General features: G+C 29.5%; 1 protein-coding gene across 1 annotated transcript in view; it reads left to right on the forward strand.

Annotated features, from left to right (window-relative positions):
* Positions 1–1,931: 1,931 nt before the first annotated feature.
* The window catches only part of LOC132724139 (innexin unc-9-like), a 160,423-nt gene continuing 135,269 nt past the window's right edge, over positions 1,932–27,085 (forward strand). The window contains exon 1 of the mRNA XM_060708961.1: positions 1,932–1,992. The gene's annotated coding sequence lies outside the window, so the exon portion shown is untranslated. The remainder of the gene's footprint in view (positions 1,993–27,085) is intronic.

Consider the following 27,085-nt stretch of genomic DNA (forward strand, 5'->3'; position numbering starts at 1 on the left):
CATTCATATGAAAACAAACAAGGTGAAATACATCACAAGATAATTAACATTCATATGAAGTTTCATTACTCGGGTTCAAATCATTTTTGAGATACATGCAACACAATATTGTTTGACACGATTATTTGGATTGAGGGAAAGACGGACACCCAACAAAATCAGAACAAGGGGTCATTTCTTTTGTTATTTATTTTAATTGAGGGCCATGGCCCCTTACTCTTTTGTTACGGAATGAACTGTTTTGTTCTGTCAACACTCAGATGGCCCCCTATTCCTTTTCAGTCTGCTGACTGGCGGACATACAGACAAGGGCAAATATATATACACCCCTCTTAAGAGAGGGGGCACAAAAACTTACAACAAGAATTTATACCCAAATCTATATCCCACAAGCATTACTTCGACAGGGGTATTGTTGATTTAATTTAGTCCATTACTGATTAAATATGTAATATAATTTATACATGTATATAAATCATTCATTGTTATAATTCTGTAATTTAAATCTTTAAATTAGATGAGGGAATAAATTCTTAATTCTGATTATATTAAATACAATAGCAAATGACCCAGATCTCCTTCAGCATTAATATCATTACAATCTTTTCCTTTAATAAAATCCAATGACCCAATATTGTGCGCATGAAGAAATTTTGATACCTTAGCAACTTCCAAGGTGCTTTGAGGAAGTATAAAATTCCCTATGAAAATTCAGATCATGAACCTGGCTAGAATGACCTGATCGTTGTTAAAGTTCAAAACGTGTGACATGGTAGAGGTTGAAGTGGATGTTATTGACTTTTGTGATGTCTGTCTTGTTGGATTTTCGTTGACGGTAGGTATTTTCTCACACCACCTTCTCCCATTTTTTACCCCCCCCCCTCCCTTCTCACCCGTACAGCCTTTATCCCATTAATTCCCATATGGGCCCGTTTTAGTAATATTATTTCACATTACATGTCCTACTCATTTCACCCTTATGTCCACTCAAGGTTTATATTTGGTGCCTTCTGGGTGCCCTACTTGGGTGTGTTTGGGGGGGGGTGCGTTCTGTGAACGTTGCCTTTGCCTTGTTGATCTTTATTCTTGTTTTTTTTTTTGCTGTTTTAAATCAGCTTCTGAGGTGAATCTTCTGACAACATCTGCCGCCCCGCCCCCGTAATGGAAACTTAGCTCCTGGTAGTTGAACGAGGTATTCTGTTTCTTTGCTCTTTTGAGAAATCAAATGGTCAATGTTGGCTTTCATGGTCTTAGTTAGCAGAAAGGCAACTTTCCTACCCTTCTTCCCTCGTGTTTCTATTCTACTATGGTTTCTACACAGAAACTGTTCAAATTTTGACATGCATCGTTTTGCATCTTCATCAACTGGAGCATCTGCGACAGAGGCTTCTCTGTAGGTGTTTGTCTTCAGTCTTTGCACTTCAACTGCCCGTTTTCGATGATTATAAAGAATCACTTGTGCTAAGCAAAATTGAGCTAACTTCTTGTGTTTAACATTGTCGTCTTCATTTGATAATGCCGTCATTTGTATTTCTTCTGAATTTATTGTGTTAATCTCTTTACATCTTTCACTAACGGTATCATTTGCACCTTGTTATATTTAGCCTCCGATTTTGATTCATAGGCTTTGCAGTTAATTCTTTCAGTCCAGTCTATACGATGTTCAGCTAAAGTATGTTGTCATATGAAACTGCCATGTATATGTCAATCATCAAACGTTGATAAAAGAAACGTTTGTTAAAGGCATACACACATTTGCAATCCTTGTGTATACATTATACATATAACAAATTAAAGGAGTTGATTCTACAGATCAAAATAATAACACTGAATGTTAGCAAAACAACTTATACGGAATTGATATACATAATTTCTTAATTGTGTTTGAAATTCCCTTCATTTATTCCTACATCTTATTTTTCCTTTCAGATGTGATTGTTTATAACAATGATGATGTAAAGAAATGCGGTGACCTGTTAATTTTGCTATTATGTAAGTAAAGTTCAATTTGTTTCATTTACATGAACTTTCTTCTATAAAGAAAGAATTATTGTTTGATTGATTGAAATTTGTTTGTTTGTTTGTTTTCTAATTAAAAAAGTGGGGATAATCGGCATATTTTTATAAAAGACCGAAAGCTTCAAAATTCTGTCAAAATAATGAATGTGATACATATGACGATCAATTGTTAAAAATAACATTTAAAAATAATGAATATCATATAATTTCATAATTGCATTATTTATAAATATTGATAAATTTACAACCATTACTACTGCAATGCACTTAAACGATTGCTATTTATTTGTTGTCATTTTAATCTTTCATTACCACATACAAGCAAGCTACAGCAGAACTTTTATCTGAGATATTCTTAGAAATATTTTGGTATGAAATCTGTATTCATTTATTGTTATTGCCCACTTTAATAAAAACATTATATGTACAGAGTATTAATAACTTAATTGAAAGTGCTAACAGATTGTTGTGTTGACTTAATAAAATTGTTGTTCATATATTTTAGATAGTTTTAAGGAATGAGAAATCATAAACATTTTCTCTTTTAAATATCCCACGTGTACATTATAACAAATGGGAAAACCACAGTTAACCTTTCTTAATCGCTTAAAAACGAAAATACATATTTTAAAAAAGTCTGGTACCTCTTGAGTTATTTTGACACTTTTGTTATCAAAAAAATACCCTTAATTTGCACTAAACCATCAAGTTGCCGGGAAATGGAATGTCTCATATACTATTAAACAACTGTCTGATTATTCTTTTCTCTATAAACCCGATTGTATCAACATATTACTTTATCATAATGTCTTGTTCAATGCTAGATATGACAATTTATATTATATATCTACAAGTGTCTTGCTTTATTCATCGTTTTTAAAGGATACAATGGTTCATGAAATATTTTTATGTGAATTTAAATGTTAGTAGTGTAATATTCTCGAAGATATGAACTATAAGAGATCATATCAAACGTATTAAAGTCGATAGAATGACTTAGATTGATATTCCGTCATACTTTCAACGTTGCAAAAAATATTACAGGTATTTATTGTATCCTGCAAACATGTATGTACAAAATAAAATCTACAGGATTATAATTTTATCAAAGTCTTGTAACACTAAAACGTTTACCAGCTATCATAAAACAATGTATATTTGAACAATCATATATGCAAACCTTTTTTTAAAGGATAAATTATGATATGAAATCATGACAAAATATTAAAAATTGAATACAATTAAAAAATTTCTAAACTAGATTCACGTATCAAATATCACATACATTGTAAATAAGATTGTGTACTTGAAACATGTAGCGGTGTTATAATTAGAGGCAAAGTGAACGGAAAGCAGAAGCTGAATATTTCTTAGTAAAATGTTTTCATTTGTGTGGGGCTTTTTTCCTGTTTATTGCAAACAAAATATTCTTTCTTGCTAGTTTATTGCAGAAAGTGGCATGTGTGCTGTAAAAGTTTGGCTAAATATATGTATATATAGGCAGTAAAATTAATCACATAATAAAAATATTACCAAAGTAAGTAACCAAAGTTTAATACATTGAAAGAAATTTGGCACACGTCTTGAATAGGATTTTCATTTTTTTGTTGTTAGAACGTACCACAGGAAACCACTAAACCATTCAAACAGTATCTTTTAAAAAAATATAAGCAAATCGCAATGCGGCCACCCAGACAAATTTCCTTATATGCGATATAAATAAGTAGTGTTCTTTTATCACATTTTTGCCTATTAAAAAGAACATTTGTGCAATGCTCAGGATAGTAATTGTTTTACAATAAAGATGTTATATCAAATTATAGACGACACAATGAAATTTTACTGACTATTTAATATCTTAACCAATCAAAAGCTATCATAATTATGATGCATCTTAACGAAATTTAATACCTAGAATATATTACATTTTAAAACATTGAATCAGAACAAATTGATGTTGAGTTATACATTAAAATCAAGCTAATGTAATTTCTTATTTGATGATGATATTTGTTGTTTTAAAAGCAATGTCAATGCGTGTTATACTACTGATTGTAAGGTCTAAATACTACTTATATTCTTCATGAGTTTAATATCTATAAACTTATAGTGTTATAGTTATCGATATTGCCATCTCTTTTTTATTATATTTTAAATGAATATGTATATACTATTTTTTGAATGGAATGAAACATAAATCATTCAAATAACAAGACATAAACAACGCGTATCATATTTTAGCATATTTTTTTTGTAAAACCTGGTATAATATTCTTTGTTAAGATCCTGTATCCCATTTTCATTCCGAAAAAAATATTATCAGTATTTTTATAGATAAGAAAAAATAACCGTAAACATGTGTAAGCACTTTTATGATAATTGATAACTTGGAGACGAAAGTGTAAGTCTTTCAGTCCAGCCGAAAAGCAACTGCTGGAATTTTTTACACTTTTGAAATGCCAATCTAACGTAACGGTAACAGTAAACTTTACGAAAATGCTCCTCATCATTCCAGAACATTCAAATTAGTAGGCATATATTATCTGGTTATGAAACTGCCTCCGTGGTCGAGGGGTTAGAGTCGATGACTTCTAATCCAGTTACCTCTCTGGCGTGGGTTCGATTCCCGGGAGATGCTTTGGTAGTTTTGTGCGGAGGAAGGTAGTCTAGTACTGGTGTAACTCTCCATGAACGATGGTTATGAAACTACCCGCCTATATGACTGAAATACTGTTTGAAAAAGGCGTAGAATGAAACAAACAAACAAACAGAAACTGCCTAGCAAGGCAACTGCCTACGTTTAAAAACGAAAATAAAACCGATATCAATATATTTTAAATAAGTGATAATTAACTATATGTAAGAAAGTCTACTGTTTGAGTTAAAACTAGCATAATGAACAGGAAACTACCAATTACCGTTGACAGAATCATAATGTTGTCCAAGCATGAGTGAAATTTTTCATTCAGTTCCAGACAAAAATGTAAACCTGTTAACATGTATCACTATATTCCGATAGAATGCCATATATGGGCTTGATATTTTTATAGGGCAAGGTGAAGTCTGATAATTGACATAACATAAAAATAGTCTAACCTTCATAATTGTCTCGTCACGATTTCTATATTGACATTGCGACGACATCGTGAGATATCTTCCTCATTAATCTTAATTTACATAAAATGGCTTTGTTTTTATTGGGAAAAGGTATCTACCATTAGATATTTTTGTACTCTTTGTTTTATATTACCTCGAATAATATTATATAAGTTTGAAAACAATCTTTTTTTCAATTCCTAGGGTACCAAAGGGAAACTTTGGATTTATTATTTAACTGCCCTCAATATATTAATTAAATATCAAATTTAATTATAAAGAATATGAATCGTTAAACCATTTTCAAAGATGAAACAATATGTAAGTGCTTGGCCTTTTTGCCGAAGTAAACTTTTTCAATATAGATAATTGCTGCATCAAAAGCATTAAAAATACTTTGAAATGAGGTACTTATATACTCCCTTTTGAATGTTTTCAATCATTAAACAAAATTACATTATTGTTTCACAGTATGACTAAATATTTTTTTAAAGTTGCATAAAAATAATAATTAACAAGCGAATCTTCGAAAACGTGTTGAACTTTAGTTTAATTTCATAATAATATTGTCTCATTAAATTCTATATTACCTGTTTTTAATACATAATTGCTTGATCATCTAACTAATATATTAATTAATGATTTGCCTGTAATTGTATTTCTTGCGTTTTGTAAATATGAAATAAAGATTAACTGTTTCAGTTTACTAATTTCTTTAGTATGCAATCAAGATGCTCAAAAAGTTTTAAATGTTCATTTACATCAGTTATATCTCAGACAATATCCAAAATAATTGTATTTTTGTTTTCTTTATAAATATTGTAAAATTGAAAGATCTTAAACATTATGACGTTGAGCTACTTTAAAATCATAAGTGAACGTGATGCCATCAAAGAGAAACAAACAAGGAACAAACGCATTGCCAAAGATTTTTATCAGGTGTTCATTAACAGCTAGAGGGTTTTCTTTAATGAACTGTTAGAATTAATTTGTAATGGTTGAAATACAGTTTGAACGGATATATCTGTATTTAGCAGTAAGACTTGGCAATATTACTATGGAACTTTTGACTCAAAGAAACTTAATTACAGTGCTAATTACTTGAGATCGTTATGCAGTATTCTTTCTAGTCTTGTTATCTTATAGCTGCCATTCTGTTTTTAATTTGGCGTAAAAAAGTTCTACCAAGTCTAGATTTATATTTGTAAGTATCCTCATTTTCTCTTATCCTTTATACGCATCGAATCAAAGGTAGATTATAAGTATTAACAAAATGTTTTTTTCATTCCTTAGGGTACTGAAAGGGTAATACTTATAGGCGAATTTATATATTTAACAATATCCTCTATATATTAAAATAAATGACCTGAAACGTTTAAATTATAAGAGCAAGTATATAGAGATGCGCTTAATAACTTTCTCTTTCTTCTATGGATTTGTAACAATATCAGTCAAAGTGATGTGGGTTCCTTTTTGCCAAAGTACACTGTTTTTGCAATTATAGTATAATAATGCTTAAGTGACAATAACAAAAGCCACAAAAATATACTTTTTGAAATGACGGTACTGCTAAAAAAACTATCGCACTCTAAATTTGTTAATGTTTTGTAATATCATGTAAAGAAAAAATGACAAATGAAAGGTTATTGTTCACGTGGTATGTTATCTAAATCATTTTACAACTTTGCAAAGTTGCATCAGCATTCACGAGATAATACGATTTGTTTTATGACAATTGCTGAATCTTCGAAAAGCGTTTGACTTTAGTTTCATGATTTACCCATATACCAAATAATTTTGTCATCACTTTTTGCACTTTCAGTTTTACACGGTTTAATCTTTAACAGTGTTGTTTTATAAAATATATAAATGTAATTGCTAATAGTTGTTCAGAGATCACTTTCTAGTGATCAATGTAAACCCTTGAACCACTGTTCCTAACTTCTTACATACTTTCAAAGCTATGCGTACTTTGGTTTTTGTCTTTTGACCAAAAATTAACCGTTATGTAAAAGCAACATGCTTCTATATTCATGCTTTATTTCATAAAAAATTTGGAAACGTATTTTAAGGTAAAGTATTATGAAGGGAACTTTAATTTGTACATTGCAAACGGCGCTTACAAAACATGTAAATGTCCAAAGTTTTTTGTTTTTTTTCAATTTTTTTTTTCTCATCTGGAGGCATGAACGTTTAAATGGTCAAAAGTCGATTATTACAATATAAAAGTGAACACCCGGCTGAATTTCACCCGGCTGTATGATTTTAAGTGAAATACAAATAATGTAACATTTCGATCTTTTTGCAAATAGAATTAGATTTCATGCTCCTTAAAAGAAAGAAGTAAAAAACAATTATTTACAAAAGACGTCCTAACGTATTTCGTCCATAATCTATAAATATTTCCCGAACTTTCTCTAATGATCTGTTAGAATTAATTAGGTATGGTTGATCTGAAATCTAAAAGTATAGTCTGTTTTTTAGCTTCCAGACTTGGCAACATTACTTTTAAAACGTTTGACACAAAGAAAATTAATAACGATGTTGATTATTTAGATCATTACGCAAACTTTTTCTTGAGTTGTTTGAAAACTGCCAAACTATGATGTATTTTAGTGTTGAATGTTTCAAGAGATTCGGGTATTTTTTGTTTAATGACGATAGGTTATGGTACATTTTTTCCTAAAATTGTCATATATCATTCGGAATATGTCAGTAGCTTGATATGTAGGCATGTAAAAATTAATTTAAAATAAATGTATCATTAACTTAAAGTTATATTTGATTTTATGATATATTTTGTATATAGAAATTTCAGATTATTATAACAACTTATTGTTATCATAACTTAGATAAAAGAAAGGAAATATTTCGTGAACAAGTGATCAATATTAGTACATTATTTTTTTTGTAAAATTTTATAATGAACTGTAAATGCGCTCAAACCCTACATTTATTATGCCTCTCAAAATCAGAGTTATTACTTGTACCTTGATCATATGAATTGTTTACGTATCATCTTCCGCCTGATACACTATCCTAGTACATGTTTATTTACTGTGATTTAATGTTATATTTGCAAATTTATATATAACATTTGTATAACTTAAAATAAGTTTTGATAGTTGTACTCGTATCTGCATGCAATGAAAAAAGTAACTCTGTCTATAAACATAATATACAATGTAATCTGCCCTGTCCAATGTTTTTTTTTACCTTATAATCAATATAATCTCAATTAAATAATGTTTGAACAGATGATTTGATTGAAAAATCATCTAAACAAACGAATAAATTTTAAAAAACAAATGGTTTTAATTTTCTTTTGTCCGTAACTAAATTTAGTCATCAAGTTTGCAACTTTTATGATCCCAAGAAGACCATGTTTTAAACTTGACTGACTTTGTTCAACTGAATTATCTTCACATTTTTATGATTTTTGTTATCTAACTTTAATTATTATTTACCAAAACACCTTCATACTTTTTCATCCTTTTTCACCCATTTTATAGAAATCTCAAATATTCGTTTGCAGATGGTAAGAATTAGATACCTGGAAACACCTGCTTGGACGTTTTATTGTTTTGCGTATACTGTCTGGAATTCATTAGTGTTTACTGTTAATAAAAATACAGTTTCATCGATTTCATTTCAAGTTAAAAAAACTTTGTTACCCTGTCTTTGCTTTTTACTTTTCCTTAATTCAGCCTGTATATTTTTACACATGTACTTAAGCCGAACTGGATTTTAAATTAAATGCATGCGGTTATGAAACTCTTTGGTCTCTTGAGTTGTTAATGTCTAGAGTTTTATTTCTTGATAATATTGTCTTAACTAATTAAAACTTCAATCATTGAAATAGAAAGTGCAACGGAAGTTCTGATTTATCATTGCAAAGAAATGTTTAACATGAAAGGTTGTGTTTAACGAAACTAATTTAGGTAGATATACTATGAAATACATAAAAATATCAAACCTTAGCTGATGTAACCTGTGTGATATGTTTTGTATGTGGGCATCATCTTCAAAGTGAAATATTTATGGTATCTGAAGAACATTATGTTATCCCAGAACACTATAGTGAGTGATAATCATTTTAAAAAATGACATATATTTTTGAAGGATATAATGAAATATTGCGCAAACGTAGTGTTAACAACTAGTTTTTTTTTATTGTGTGTGAATAAGTCATTCGCAATACTTTTGTGTTGGAATGATGAATACATTATTCGAAGAATAAAAGGCACTTCAGTTGCATAAACATAAGACAGATACATAATAATATAAAAATATTCATACCATTCCTTTAATGTTTATTGTCTTTTGTGAATCTCTGGCAAATATTTTTTTAATATCCAATGGATATCGTCTATCTATCGTATCCAATCAGAGAGCGTTCAACAATGCAAGACTTTTGTAACAGAAGTTGTTAGAATAACCTTCAAATAGTACAATGTTACAAGATAATCGATGATATGTCAGAATATAATATTTTATATAACAATTTTATCATACATAATAATAAATAAGTCTTTGTCTGGCAGGCTTTATTTTCAGCATATCCTAAACATTTATGTTTAATACTGGCGCTTAGATAATTGTCAATTTTTTCTATATATATATATTTCAATTAGATAACATTTTTCATATCCGGCACACTAACAGCAGAACATTTAATTCACATAATCTTCATGCGTTCAATTTTTAAAATCTTAATTGCCCATCATATTTTATAAAATATACTCTTCTTTTATTTTCAATTGCATTAATTGTTAAATGCAGGAAATAACAGGTGGACGTAAGATATAAAATACCGCTATTTTCTAAATCCGTATCATCATTTAAAATTAACAAATTCTTATCTTATCTTATTGATTATCTTCGATATCAAAATCAAGAAGTCTTTAAACAGATGCTTCAGTCATAACTTGTTGTGAAACATCCCATTATCTCCGTGCAATGTGATGTTAGTTTTTCCATTTAAAAAAAGTGTTTTTTTCTTTGTTTTTTTGAATGTCAAATTAAAGTCTAAAGTAATTGTTCCATTAAAACGCGAACCAAACAGAAACTTCCATGAACCGTTCATGTCAAAATATGAAATACGCATTTAGAATTAAAAAAAAATAATCCGGGATAAATAAAGCAGACAAACACTATTACACTTTGTAATACATTGTAGTTTTAACTTTAGATAATATTTTCGTGTAAAACCAGAACTATCCTAAAAGTAATTAAACCTGATTGGTTCTCATAGCTTCAAATTCCTTTTCTGTCTGAAATGAGGTACACATTTTGATATGATGCATGGTGGCACTACTTGTGTCTCAAATATATGTTTATCAGATTAATGACGTTTCTGAGATAAATGAAGTTTGTCAAGTAAATGACGTTTATCTGATAAATCAAACAGTGTGATATTTTGACTTAATTGTTGTTAAGAGGACATCTTGTTTTATGCTTTTTACATTTTTTTTAATTATTTCATAGCTGTTAGTCATCAGCAATTTTTGATGATTTCGAAAACTTCCCTTTGTGTTTAAAAACAAATGCATTCATTCAAGTTTGTTTTCATGATTAAAATGACAACTATTTGGTATGTGTAATAAAACTTTCTGAAAATACGAAAATATGAAATTTCGAAATTATTTTTTGATGATTTTTTTTATCAGACAGTAAGTTGAAAAATGAACACAATGCACCCTTTGATTTTACAGGTATTCAATATAGAACATACTAAACAACAGCCAAAACACGAAACCATTGTAATACCTGTCACATGCAATTCATAACAAAAAAAAAAGGCTTATCAGATATTATATAACACTACATAATATTTTTTTAATATTCTAATGTAATTTAAGCACATTATTACATTTCCGATTTGTTTATATATTAATGCGTCTGAATTCCTTCATATGAGATGATATCAACATTTTCGGCGGAATGGAATTACAGTGCCTCTGATATATCTAGCAAGTACACAAACAAAAGAAGTATTGCAAAGACTAACGAATGAATAAATATACATTGCATTTTTAAAAGATTTGAATCCGGTGCTAGTGGGCTTGACAGTAGCTTGAACTTACTACTGCTGTAACTTGTAACATTTCCAGTTTTACCATTCTTTTACACGCCTTTTTAAAAAGTTATCCGCATAAACCAATTTCAAAATGTGTAGCATAATTTGTTGTAGAAAAACATTTGATATGCGTTAAATTCAATAATAAAAATAAATGGCCATTTTTTATTGAAATCAATTTTGCTCAAGTTGATATATTCTTTCCCAAAATATTTCATAACATGAAAGGTAAGCAAGACATCTACCTACCTTAAGAAAAAAGAGAATATTTGATGTTTTTTATCGTATGTGGTGATATCTGTAGTTTTTGTAGATATATAAAATATATATATAATGACAGAAATGCCTTTTCTCTGAACAAATTGTGCGTTGAAATGGCAGTAAACAACACTATTGATAAGAAAGCTTACATTATGACAATACAAGCGCATCAAGTTATAGCCAAATTTGAAAAAGGCTACACTAAAAATTGCAATTTCTTATTTCGTTTTGTTTACATGAAGAATATGAAAAAAAGGAATGGTTCGAAATAGCATTTATATTTTTATAATTGTTATTGATAGGGAATAATGCGCAATTCGTTTAGCACCCTGTGAAATTGAGTTTCTAATTTTAAAGGAAAAAAACAAGCAACCACCAACTAATACATAATACGGAAGTAAGTACTCAAGAAACATCAAATTTATAAATACTAAATCTCAAACACGGTGCCCCGGTAACCGTAGCTAGCAACCACCAACTAATACATAATACGGAAGTAAGTACTCAAGAAACATCAAATTTATAAATACTAAATCTCAAACACGGTGCCCCGGTAACCGTAGCTAGCAACCACCAACTAATACATAATACGGAAGTAAGTACTCAAGAAACATCAAATTTATAAATACTAAATCTCAAACACGGTGCCCCGGTAACCGTAGCTAGCAACCACCAACTAATACATAATACGGAAGTAAGTACTCAAGAAACATCTAATTTATAAATACTAAATCTCAAACACGGTGCCCCGGTAACCGTAGCTAGCAACCACCAACTAATACATAATACGGAAGTAAGTTCTTAAGAAACATCTGATTTATAAATAGTAAATCTCAAACGCGGTGCCCCAGTAACCGTAACTTTGTTACCTGCCATCTTTGAAAAACAATCACCAAAAATAGAAGAGCGGGAAAATGTCAGAACGTGTCGGAATCGTTAGGTTTATGTTTAAATCTGCTTAAAAAAATACACTCAAAAACTTGACTCGGTAAATAAACATTTTTGTTTTTGTGAACGTGTGTGGCCGACGTTAGCTTAGTATGTATGTTATCAAAAGCAAATAGAAATAAAGATTCTTAAAATAAAAAGAAGATAAGATTTAAAGAAGAAATTCAAGTTTTACTTTTATATGTTTTCAATTGACATCTAACATTTGATCTTATTAATAAATCCAAGTCAAAAAGGTATTGAATGTTACAAATTTTTACAAAACAACCTTTGAACTGATAGATACACGATTTTATTACAATGATAGATTGATTTTCTTCAGTATAAGTCACAGCTTGATTATTATTGACAGTAATGTAAAATATTATGATCAAATCGAAAGGAGGTTTGTCATTGCTATCATTAGAACATGTTTTGTTAATTTTAGACTTTTATTTGACGATGGTTGTTTGATATATTCCTGGATTTTTGCTGTTAGATATCACTGGATATAAAATCAAGCTTCAATTGTTTTTAAATACATTTTTGCACACACAAAAAAATTGAAAGGATTTTATAACATGTCTACCTACAACAAATGTCTACACCATGGAACAATTTATGGATCAGTCCATAAAATTGCATTTATTTGGTAGATAAAAATGTTCATTGAACATGTCTAGAACATCAAAATCCGCATGAATATGTTCATGTAATTTGATGCAATGCTGTCATTATTTCTTGAAAAAAAGCTATATCATATGAAAATTGCAGACTTTGTTTGATTGAGTCTATTCATGAGAGACTATTGAAAAATGTAACATCTTACACGTGCTCTAGAATAATAAGAATTTAATCTTTAACACTTTCGTGTTTGGAATGAACAGAAAAGTAAAATAACACTGGAGTGATGTACAACACTTAAATTATTAAATTATGAGACATGAAAATTATAATTTTATACCTTAGTTATTACGTTATATAATCATAAAAAGAGATACATACCATGTGTCCTTTCATATAGGTTAACGTTTGTAGCTACGCCCTCGTGATATAATTCCCCACATCCGAACTCCAAACAGTGATTTTATTGAGTTTGGGATAAATAATTAATAATTATTCCATGAATATATTTGCACAAGAAGACAAATTTATTAGGATCATATCAACATATTTATTATTTCAGTCAACTGGTGTCATGAAACAATTAATACTATGTCTCATGTAAATCAACAAAAATTTAAACTATCGTAAATAACCCTTTTTCGTTGTTTTTTAATATATTTACACGCAAAAGCTAAATATGCTATTTATTTGAATATTTGTATTTTTCACTATAAACATACTACACATTTAAGAATCAGAAACCTGAAAACCCAGTTTTTAATGTTGCATATGGTAGATCCAGGTTTATTATTGTAACGTAAAAAGAAAGTCTTTGAACAAATTTGCATCGTATTGTTAGGTTTATTATTTTGTCATTGCATTGATAAATACCAGATTAGTTTTTAATACAAGCCTGCGTCTAAGATGAAATTTTAGAAAAGAAAATCACATGCCGTCGAACTGTCGTATCCTTTCATGTGTCCTTTCATATGAGTTGTAGAAGCATGTAGTGAAACAAAAATGTATTGCAATGAAATCATGCACCTTTGAAAAAATTGTGGTGGGGTCATGTATTCAATGTTAATCATTTAGCAAATGTTTACTAGAGCCATTTTACGACGATGCCTCATAATTAGATTATATTTGCTTTCAAATAGGTTAAAATTAATGTTAACTTAAATAAATCATACTCATGGTTGGATAACATATTTTACTTCTTGCATAATACATGTAACTTTTAATATTTTCTCGAGAGAGTATATTATTTGCAAAATATTTTTGTCTACAAGGTACATCTTTACATTTTTTCTTTTTCAGAAAAAAAAACAGACACGAAAAAATGTTTTTTAGATTTAGTTATTATGTATTAATTCAATGCAAAACAGTTTTTTTTTCCAACAAAGTTACTGTTACAACAAATGCATAATAAAAAGTATTTTTGCAAATGATATTAATCGTTCCCCTGTCGATATATTTCACTTATTTTAATGGCAGAATAACATTTTCTTTACCTAGTATTATATTATACCTTTCTTTGTAACATCGGCATGTTTTTTTTCTTCTGTTTTTCTTTTGCACTATGATGAGAATAAAACGCTAGATAAAAAGTATATATTACCACGCTTGATTGACATTTACTAGGCAATGTAATAAAACCCGTTTTAATGCACTAATCTTTGACATAAAGAATTTAAAAAATTCAAAACTACTTAAAACATGAAGAGTAAATATTTCTAATCATAGACAATCGCCTCATTCTTAGTGTTCTTATTTTGTAATCATATACCCGTATACAACAGATTATTGTTTGAAGACACTTTAATTTGTTCCGAAAAGTTAAAAGTTTGAAAACTAACACTAACAAATTATGTAAAAGAAGAACGGCAATATAATTGATAAATGATAATTGATACATGCATACATGTAAATATGTTACGTTTATTTTCGTATATTTAAAATGTTGATAAACAAGGTTTACAAATATCAATTATATAGAAATTCCTTCGTTTATTTCTGGAATAAAACAAATGTCTTCTGTCTTATATGTTTATGATGTTTATAAACAATTTCAATTGTTTTTATATTTAAATTAAATGTCAATTAAATTACTGTTTTATAAAATAATAAATAACCACTATATAGTTCATAAATAGCTCGATAGATTTTTCAACAACCAGGATACTTAGATCAACAGCTGATTCATTTATTTCATTAATTTTGTTTAATGTTATAATGTAAATAATGGCGAGTCATGCCAAGGCGCTGAATTATGATCAAAATGAAACGCTCTTATTATATATAATAATCATAGATTTTAAATTGAAATTAATGTCAGGTGTAATAAATAATGCAGTATTTGAACGTCTTATTTTTGCAATATGATTTGAATTCATTGCCCAGTACTGGTACTGTCACCATTTTGCTTTGAAACAGTAATAAGGAAAACATGAATTCTTAGCTCCATGGAAAAATAGTCTAGTACATAAGATCAAAGTTACTCTGAAATACCTTATTACTAATGGTGCCTTTACATTTATCAAACATACGAGTATAAGAAGAAAGTGCCATTATCTATGAATAATGGCAAATGATTTTTTAAAACTGAAATTCTGGACAATTTTCATTTCTCATTGGTTTAAACTCGATTGCGATTCAAGTCCTTGCAACTTATTTAATCACTTTCGAGTCCGCTCTTGAAACCAACCAGTACAAGTGTCCTATAATGAAAAATGGTCGTGACCTGATTAAGTCTCGAACCCATGATCACTGCGTTGAGAGGCAGACATGATACTAACCACTAGGCCACCGCTCTCCTTTCTCATTCATCATACTACAGCAACAATTTATAAGATATATAAAAAACAAATAATTAATCAGTTGTTTTACTTTGTTTACATTCTCATACATAATCAGTATTTTCAGAGTTTACTCTTAACAGAAAAAAAGATAAATAGACATTTCCCTATAAAAGCAAGACAATTATAATTGAAAAATGCAGAAGAAAGTTACGGGTTCAAGAAAGCTATTACCATTGTACTTGCTCTCTATAAATGAAATAATACAAAATCAATTAACAATGCTTTCATTAATAACATCTACAAATAAAATGTGTTGGATTCAGACATGTTATATCAGTTTGAAGTTTAAAACAGCAAAATGCTGGCAAATCAAAATATACAGCAAAGAAAATAGTGTTAAAGTTCACAAACTCTGCTACGAAAAGCACACGTGTTTCAAATATGTAGACAGACATGTGGGAGGTATCACGTGACCATGGAGACCTACCACTGAATATTCCGTTTCTGATTGATACGCACATGTGCTGAGTCGAAGACACAAAGTGTTGGTTTTCTAAGAAAAATGAAGTTCATTTGGTAAAATGAGTTAATAAAAGTATGTATACGCTTATAAAGACTTATTTCTCAAATTCTTTTCTGAAAAAATTATTTTTTGGAGCATTAGTTTTAACTGTACGCTATATGAAACACTACAATTCATACTTACTCTGAAGAACAATAATATAAACACCCCTTAAAATTAAACGAAAGTATCCGTTTTAAACGAAAAGATAAAAACTCAATATTTATTAACAAAGTAAGCATGCTGACAGCAAAACAATAAAACATACCAATAGTAAAACCGTAGAAACGCCTCAAACCGTCGGCATCAATTTTGATATTTCAATCATAAGTATTATTTACTCGTACTTTGATCAAAAGGTTAAAACACATATTAAGCTTGGAGCAATGTTAACCATTTGTTCCAAAAAATAATTATAATATTCAAAATCGAAAGGTAAACTCATTTCTTTCTTGAATTTCATATCTCATCAAAATTATAGATTTCAAAGATAATATTCACCATAGTCATTTCATATGCCCTTTTGAATATTTTTAATTGATGGAAATAAAAGAAATGGCAAAAAACTCACTGCTCACTAAAGTATTACTTGATTAGATAAATTATAATTTTGATACGAACTATTTTAACTTTGCCGTCCTGTTTTGCAATATCATGTTCTACAGAGATGTCTTACTTTCGTGTGAGTGTCTTTTACTAGATGAGAAGGCTTTCTTCGTGGGAAGGATTTCTCTCTAGATGGGAAGGCGTTCTTCACTTCAGTGTCATTATATTTTGTCTGGTCCATCGGAATCATTGATTCCAGCAGTTTTAATTGTTGAAAAATTGAGTACCACTCAAGCCACACTATAGGGCGTGAGGGTTGTTGCACTTTTTCATTATCCCTTGCTTTATAATAGACATTCTAAAAAAGCATTACACTCTAAATACCATGTATTCTTGGCCATGATTTTGCACCGGCAGAATTTAGCATAGAAATTGGAATCTCTACAATACCTGTTGCCTGCAATATTTAACATGACGGGCTAATCTGATAAGATATGACAGTGTGTAATAATTTATATGAATCTAATCTTTTGGGAAGATTATTCGCACGTCTGCGTCCACAAATACAATTATCTATCCAATTGTTTTGATACAGGTGTGTGTGACTTATAACGCCCATAAATGTCCTCTTATCTTACACAAACGCATTTAAATACCTTCATGGAAGCTGATATATGTTTTATTACAGCCAAAAAGAAATAATAATGCGCACATTTATCTGATTGTTGATGAAGGCAATGAAGAAATAAGTCTTATCACGATGCATGGACTAAAGCGTAAACATAAAACTGAAATGTTCACACACCTAAGAATACAATATAAAAATCCATATCTGAAATGCTTTTAGTTCGCTTATTTTCTAAATATACATTAATTACATGAACGATTGATAAGGATTTTGAAATGAACCAAACACAATAATGACATATGTAAAGAGTTAAAATTACTTTAAATTACGAAAGTTATATCCATAATATGTTTCCCTTTTTCTATTTTCGATCTACTGTCGTTAATTATTGAATATGATAATTAGATACAAGTATATGCAATATGGCAGAAACCATACGGATGGTAAATATTCCAAATAGAGACATAGATTTACGGAGGATATGAATTATTCAAGATACTATTTGATGTTGGATTGATAAATGAATAGTTAACTGAATACAATAATTAAGAGGTAACCAAATATAAAATCATGTAGACTGTTATAATGGACAATAACGTTTTCGAAATTAATCTCGGTGGACGAAACAAAGGTATAAATGAGTAAATCGTACAATTGTCTGCTGTGTTAATTTGATTTAATTATGATATAAGTATCATCAAAGAAGGTAATGGATAAAGATAAAACTCTTGCAAGATCCATTTTACCAACACTGCATTTAAAAGGCATGTCAAATGTGTGATTCTTAAAATTTCATTGAATGAATGGAATTACAAACTATGTTAAAACAAAACAAAGTAGAACACTATGTAAGAATGAGAATAACACTGGTACCACTGGTACCATGAAGTAAAATAGAGAAAACCGGAACCCCAAAGAACGCCAAAAACGACAAAATTGAAAATGTTGCACGCCCTCTAGCACCGGTTTAAGCAGAATTCAACATTTAACAATAAAGTGGCGAAACATTGAATTAAGAAGCATCCACAGATGCGTTCATGCGGCGGTTACAATGGAACCTTCAATGTGACATTGTCGTGTCATTTCAAAAGCGGCGTATGGGTCCCAAGGTTAAAGAAAACGATCATGCAAACTGTGTTTGATTGATTTTGTTAAAAAGAGACCCACCAAATTGAGCAGAATTCATATGGTTGTAATAGATGGAGTTGATATATATTTCAGGATTGAGGTCGTGCTAGGTCAGGTCGTACTAGGTCAATAACGTTTTGAAGCACATGATTCGATAAATTATTTTCAAATATAAGTGTTGTATTTGTATAATGACAATTATATCTAAGGGTAATGGAAAAGAAGATTTTACCCCATTTTTTATTATATCTTATCTTAAATATCATGTTGCTATAATTGTAAAAAAAAACAATGATAGAAAACTGATTACTTCAAAACTAACATTCTACCTGTGAAAATGCCTCTTTCTTTATGTTTTTAATCCAACGGTGTATACTATTTTAATATATATTTATTATTATTATTTCGCATATATTTATATGAAAATTTGGTTTCAAATTTACGAACATAAGAATTGAATTTAATTGGTCTTTCAATCAATAAAAGGTGCATACTCTAGTAACCTTAGCCGCAATAAAACATTGTCTGTAATAAATTGATTTTAGCTTTTCGCATTTTTCACCTGCAATTTGCTACCCTTTCATTCACAATTTATTTATTGATGTTGAAATGTGGTTTATTTAACCGTCTTGATAAAATGTGTATGAAACTACATTTGATTGGCATTTACTAATAGATGTTCTTAATCTGTGAGCAATAAACCTTAAAATGTTAAAACTTCTTGAACTATGTTAAGAATAGATAAAAAAGTCAAAAGTCATATTTATCATAATACATGTATCATGTCACGAGTTTTGACTGCCCATCCTTGTGTAAACTTTAAGATACTTAAATATTTTGCCTAAGAATGATTAAATAACATACCAACGTCCTATCATCACATTTGCATTTGCTTTTGATTTATTTAGTCATAAGATTTAATATCGTATTTGCAGAAAAAAACAACCTTCAGTTTCTTTTGGAGAAAAATCGGCTATAACCAGCGGTATTGGAGCAAAGCCGAAGTTCTTTGGAAGAGTTTCTAAATCTGACGCCCAAAAACAGATTTTATTTCTCGCTATTATAAAAGTTAAGCATACGACAAAATAATGTGTTAAACGTCGTATAATTCCTCGAGAAAGTGTTTATTTCGTTGCTTTAACTATCTAACATGAAAATAGCGATACAAAAGATTTTAATCAAAATGATGCATGTGAATTTGTTACATAAAATGATCTTAACATGACACCGTATTAAACTATTTAAACAATTATTTTGATATCTAACACAGTACATGTATGTTATTTGTAGATGCTTGAATCGCTTTGTCTCACCTTTGAATACAGGGAGAACATAAGCTTCTTTGAGAAACTTGGAAGTGATCACTAATACTATATACAGGAATGGACATACGTATAATATCAAGTGCCATTTTTTTCTGTATCATATCTCTTCAAGAAGCAATGGTGCAATAGTGCAATATTTAAAAAAAACATTCGCACTATGTGCTGTTTCAATAGAAATGATTTTTGGACCCAATCTTATCAATTTCATCTCAAAAAGTCCATACCAATACACGCTCATGAAACAAACTATTTAAAATGATACTTTTTCGTGAGGTTGTTTTTAATTGAGCAAATGATATAAAATTTCGTACATTTTTTTCTTAATAGATTTTATTGCAGATGTGTGTTCAAATTATAAACAGTACGTGTAAGTAAAAAAGAACATCAATATTTCTTTATATTGTCAAACTGCATTTAAGAATAAACCATTTTAAGACATTGTTAAATGACCAGAATATTGCCTGCACCATTTTGATGCTTTATGTTTGAAATGTGTTTTAAAATTGGATCATAATCAAATTGAGTTACACCAAATCCATCAGAGAAAAATGGCACAATTTCAAAAACAATGATAAAACTGCAGGCAATTTATAATCAAATTAAAATATATGCCTGAAACTCGTTAAAATGTGCAAAAAGAAGTACTGTTCAAAAACACATCAGTCATTTTAATTGACTTTGAATTGCTTTTGAAACAATTTTATTACCAAATTAGCGAGTTATTTTGAGTGTTTTATTTGTTGGTATTCCTAAGTAGAAAGACACTATAAATGTAAAGAAGTAAGCTTTCATAGTGTGATATATTTTTGTATAATCAATCTTTCAAACATTTAACTTGTTTCCGACTAATACTTCTGCAAAAACAACAAGAACCAAAGACATCAAGTATTTTAGTATTATAGATTCACGTTCGGTTTGAAAATAGCGTTTTTTATTTAAGAAGCTATCAGAAATATAACAAAACATTTTCCAATATATGAATATCACACTTACATTTAATTACATAAAAATAAATTGAAAATACAATACAGTAAGTTGTAAATGATAAAAAATCGAGAAGTATGTTCACGGAATGTAAGCAAACACTACATGCCATCCTTATTATTCAGCCCTACAGGACCGTCTATGACAGTCACCCAGTGAGAAATTTACTAAAGCTTTGAAACATGTATAGTCATTCAAGTTCATAATATACATGTATACCAGAAGCTAAAAATGTTTCAGTCCTAAAAATATGTATAGATTATACAAGATGACAAAACATCTGCTAATCATGAATTGTACGAACCTCAGCCAAAAACCGCTTCACATAGCCGACTTTGATTCTGATAATAATATACTTTGATTAAAAGGTTAAGAATACTTTCATACTTTCTGGCTAAAATTCAAGTGCATTTTTAACATTTTTGCAGAAACTGATATGTTTCAAAGAAATATGTATCAATTTATCTCAGTTATTTATATCTTTATCATTTTCTTTTTTCAAAATAAGAAACAAATTGGTTCAGTAAGTTCATTTGTAACCACCAAGCCTAGATTTCGCTAAACATACGGAGATTTGTATTTTACTTCTAAGTCTGATTTTAAGCATAAAAAATAAATGGTAATTGTTTTCAGACAAGGATGACAATCACACTGAATAGAAAGTATGAAGACGAAAAGTGTGATTAACCCTGAATAACATCTGTCTAATACAACAGACAATTACTTAAATGCTCAAGCGGTATACTAATGTTTGAAATGTAAAACGTGTTAGTGAGGGTCGAACATGTTCTTTAAAAACTTGATAAAGACATGCACGTGTTTTAAAAGGGAAGAAGAGACGGATCGAAAATAAGATAAGATATATGTATAATAACGATAAATCTAATAATTATATTTTGGTAACATTTCAAATTACAATATATCCGTTTCGTTTATATATCTCGAAAAATATAAAGACAAAAATGCAATCGTTGTCATATATTAATATTTTTTTTTAATTCAATTAACTTTATTGACTTGCTCTTGGAATGATAAGTTAATTCCTGAATAATTTTGTTTAAATTAACTTTAGGATACGTGGTATTTTTTAAAATAAACAAAGTGTCAAGATTGCGATTGTTTTGAATTCTAATAAATAATAAATGAAATGTTATTGTGTTAATTGAAAAGTTAATAAAACATGATACAAACAAATAATCACACCTGATTTGTTCCATCAATGTAACAGAATTATAATGTAAACTAATATGTGAAATAGTTATTTCTAACAATTGAATGATGACAAAACAACATAATTATTTAGATGTCAAGTTAGATTTTTTAGCAGAAATAAGACATAGACAAAAATATATAATTTTCATTAAAATATCAAGTTGAATGAAAACCAAATATATCAAATAAAAAAACTAAATTATATGATCTTTTTAATTTACACGATTTTAATCGTTTTATGATGAATTTGTTTTCAATTTGCCATTAATTGTGTTTATAATTGTGAAAATACAATAAAATCAGCAAATGTATTGGCTTACATGTTAAACCAGTACTTAAATAAAATTATAACCCCTTCGTCTTGGGCAGTAGTTTTATATGTATTGCTCTTCTTTTGACAAATTCGTTTGGTAAAGCTTACACACATCTCATATTATATCATTAAATAATTCCTAACTGGTTAAAAAGACACAAGTTTTTTTAAATCACACATAACAGCAATAGCAATGGTATTAAAACAATAATCATAAAAAAACCATTGTTAACACGTTTTTGAAAAAAAGACCAAGAAAACATTTGTTAGTTAAACCCCAGAGCGTTTGAGAAATCTTTTGCAAAAAGAACAGTACGTTCTTTTGAAAACTACACATAACCATAATAGAGACTGTATAGCATAATAAAGTATCTCAACTTTTTTTAGAAATGTTGTGTCAATGATTGGCATAATTAATCACATACAATTGAGATACAATTAAGTATTTGGTCTGGAAATAAAAGCAAGTCAACCTTTACTTTTATATTATATGGTAAAGAATTTTAATAATTATGTTATAATACGATTTTAAATATCTAATTGTACAGTAAAATCAACAGTTCTCGTCAATTATTTGGAATGCTTGTTTATCGCTTCCAACTACTCAAAAGTCCTGCGCAAAGGTGGCTTAGTGTCATTCAACGTTGGTAAAAATATCTACGTATAAGCCGTATTTCAAAGTTCTTCGTTAGTGACAATACAGTATTTCCCTTCCAATTTTGAAGAGGCTTATTGCTTAATTAAATGTGAATTTAGATCTGAAAAAAATTATAATACTGAGCTCCTTCCTGTTCATCTAGTCTTGTACAGCATTTCCTTTTTGTGTTTTTGTTTGAATATAAACTAAGAAAAATGATAACATTAACAAAGATAATGCTTATTTGTTTTCGTTTGGTTCCAGATTAAAGCAACTGACATTTTCTTTTGCCAAACATTCATGGTAATAAATTTAATTGGTTCGTTTTGTATTTGTCACAATACATTGTGACTTATGCCAAAGAACTTCTGAAGTCAAAGCAATTTGATAAAATGAAGGAAATGAAAAAGCAAATACAATCTGGCAAAACACAGCATACAACAAAGAAAATAATGTTAAAGTTCATAAACTTTTCTTACAAACGCACACGTGTTTTAGATATGAATACAGACATGCTGGTGGTATCACATGGCCGTGGATACATAGTAAAGAATTTTCCGTTTCTGACCGACATGCACATATGTTTTAAAAATGTGCTCAATTTTCTTCCTTAAAATTTATAAAACTCACTAGATATACAATTATTCACAGTGTTTACTCAAAATATAACTTAATTTGAAACGAAAGAAACCAAAACAAATCTTCATCTAAAGTATTTGCCTATTGATTAATTTCACTTTCAAATTATAATGCTACTGAACCAAAGACAAAATGCGACAAATGACCAGTGGACTTAATTAGAGACATTTAAACCACGAATAAAGAGTGTTATCAGCCAATCATATGTATGTAGTCTTGCCTTACTGTCAGTTAAATGAATTTTACATATTCATGCCTAAAATTCTTAAAATATTTACAATACAGTTTATTCCTAATTCACAATATAGCAACATTTTTATGTAAATTTGACGGGATAAGTAATTTAAAGAATTGAATGCTGTGTAACACCGCACTTTGGGGTCCAACGCACTTTGGGGTCAAAATCGAGAATTTGACCACAAAGTGCGTTATTATGCTACATATCAACGCACTTTGTGTTCAAAAGTTCTGAAGGTGTCAACTGAGTTCTGCTTAAATACTGAGTTCTGACTTATTTTCGATCTGCGACATTGAAATATTTGAGGTGGAGTTCAAGATGGCTGTTTGATGATTAACTGATAAAAGTTTCATTAATTTTACCACTTGAAATATCTAAAATTGTGTCCATATAACAAATTACTCTAATACATAAATTGTTAATGTATCCTAAAATTGAAAGATGCTGCGAAAAATATCCTGTTCTGTCAGTCATTTACTTGATAATTTTTAGTGCCATATTGAGCCCAATTTTAAATATGATAGGAATGAAATAAAGTTTTTTTCCAAAGAACTATAAGATACTCTATTGCAATGTTCTGGTGAAATATCCAGTTTCTAGACAAGATAATAAATAGTGATTTTTACAAATACATTATTAAGCTTATCAACACACTTAAGTTTTTTGTTAGCTTCGTAACAACCGTCTGCAAGAGCCTTCGAATGGGAAATCTTAGTACATACTTCTAAAGAAAGGGCAAACACGAAATTTTAATGTTTAAATAATAGTATCAGAGAAATTTAAGATACTTGTGACCTGAATAAAGTAGCGATAAATGTGGGAAAAAATGTCATAAAAGTAGCAAAATGTAAAAATTATAGTATTTGACTTCCATATAAAATACTCATTCACTATAACTGTACCCATTGCCAAAAAGCAACAGATGAAAAAGATGGTTCAGATAATTGGCCAATAAGTAACTTTTTGGATACCATTTGAGTACACCAAAATTTTAAAAAAAGCATAAGAAATACAAATAAAAGCACAATATGGGCCTTTAAAACGTTATTTCTATAATATCGGGGGGATCGGAACCCCATCATCCAGTCTGGATCCCCCCAAGTGAGAACTGTGCCTTTACATTATTGTATTTTCTGATCGCAGATCAGGAAATACAATCTCTGGCACAGCGCTTCACGACAAACCTAACAACAAGTAGTTCTCAAAACTACGGAAGCGTCCTGGTGCCAAATTCATAATGTTCTATAAAATAAACTCCTACGTAGGAGATAAAAAAAAAGCCTAATTAGGAGTTTATAACTCCTACGTAGGACTTATAAAGTCCTACGTAAGACTTTATAACTCCTACGTAGGACTTTATAAGTCCTACCTAGGACTTTGTAACTCCTACGTAGGACATTATAACTCCTACGTAGGAGATAAAAAAAGCCTAAGGAGTTTATAACTCCTACGTAGGACTTTTAAACTTCTACGTAGGACTTTATAACTCCTATGTAGGACTTTGTTAGTCCTACGTAGGATTTTATAACTCCTACGTAGGACTTTATAAGTCCTACGTTGGACTTTGTTACTCCTACGTAGGGTTTTATAACTCATACGTAGGAGATAAAAAAAAAGCCTATTTGGGAGTTTATAACTCCTATGTAGGACTTTTAAACTCCTACGTAGGACTTTTAAACTCCTACGTAGGACTTTATAACTTCTACGTAGGACTTTATAACTCCTACGTAGAAGATAAAAATATCCTAATTAGGAGTTTATAACTCCTACGTAGGGCTTTATAACTCCTACGTAGAGGAACACTTATAAATACCTACGTAGGAGTTATAAACTCCTAGGTAGGACTTTAAAGTACCTAATTAGGTTTTTTATCTCCTACGTAGGAGTTATAAAGTCCTATGTAGGAGTTTTAAACTCCTAATTAGGCTTTTTTAACTCCTACGTAGGAGTTTTAAAGTCCTACTTAAATAGTTTATGATATGTTTGTGTACTGCCTGTACGGACTACTACTTAAGGCAGGATCTACACCTAGTCAAGTTTTTAGATAAGCTAAATAAATGGCCATTTCAACATATACTCAGGGACAATTTTTACTGCAACGTCTTATTAAGATTTCCCAGAATTTGTACCTTTAACTATGCTAAGACTATTATATTTCTATAAAATGTATAAATAAAAATAAACGGGAAAATGATACAATTAGCTAGAAACAATGGAGTTAATGAAAGGTGTACATTCTTTTGAAATAAATGGAAAATGTGAGAAAAAATATATTTTGAGCTTATTAATTGATACAAATTCTTTATTTGATGGAAGTTCTTCACTCATTTAAAATCCTTATTGATTCTACAATGATTCAGGGCACATGTTTTGTGTATATTCAATACCTTGATTTTTGTTTTACCATTGGCTTTGACTACAATATATTATTAAAAACATCATGAGAATTCATTTTATTGATTGAATTTTTATGACCCCAAAGTGCGGTCGCTTGTCTGATGTTAAAAAATGCATATGTACCTGTTTAACGCACTTTGGGGTCAACATTGGACCCCAAAGTACGTAACGCACTTTGGGGTGGGACCCCAAAGTGCGTTTGACCCCAAAGTGCGGTGTTACAATGCTGATTGCCGAAGTTATACTTGTAGAACACTTGGCGGAGAGCACTGAATTTAGATATCATATTCATGTATTTTTAAGGATGACTCATACATGTATCAATTAAATTCCTTATGATTATTATTTCTGATACATATCAAGGTGTACAAAAGCTAAAACAGAGATATATAAATTCTATCAAACAACCAAAACGTTTACTTATCATCATTATCGACAACAGACAAAGAACAACTTCAAAAACTTGGCTTAGAATTTCATAATAGTATCACTTGATAAAATATACAGGAAATACATGTAACTGGCCAAAATTGAAGTGAATGATTCACGTTTTTGAAGATTTTTTAAAGAAGAAAAACATACAGGTTCGTCATATTTTTATAAAATTTTCCCTTTCAAAATAAGACGGGAAATGAGAACTGGAAGATAGAATTGAATTACATCTAGATAAAGAGGAGGATAATAATAATA

The sequence above is a fragment of the Ruditapes philippinarum genome, unplaced genomic scaffold (genome assembly GCF_026571515.1).
Source record: "Ruditapes philippinarum isolate M1 unplaced genomic scaffold, ASM2657151v2 ctg674_1_1_1_1, whole genome shotgun sequence".
Classification (NCBI taxonomy): Eukaryota; Metazoa; Mollusca; class Bivalvia; order Venerida; family Veneridae; genus Ruditapes; species Ruditapes philippinarum.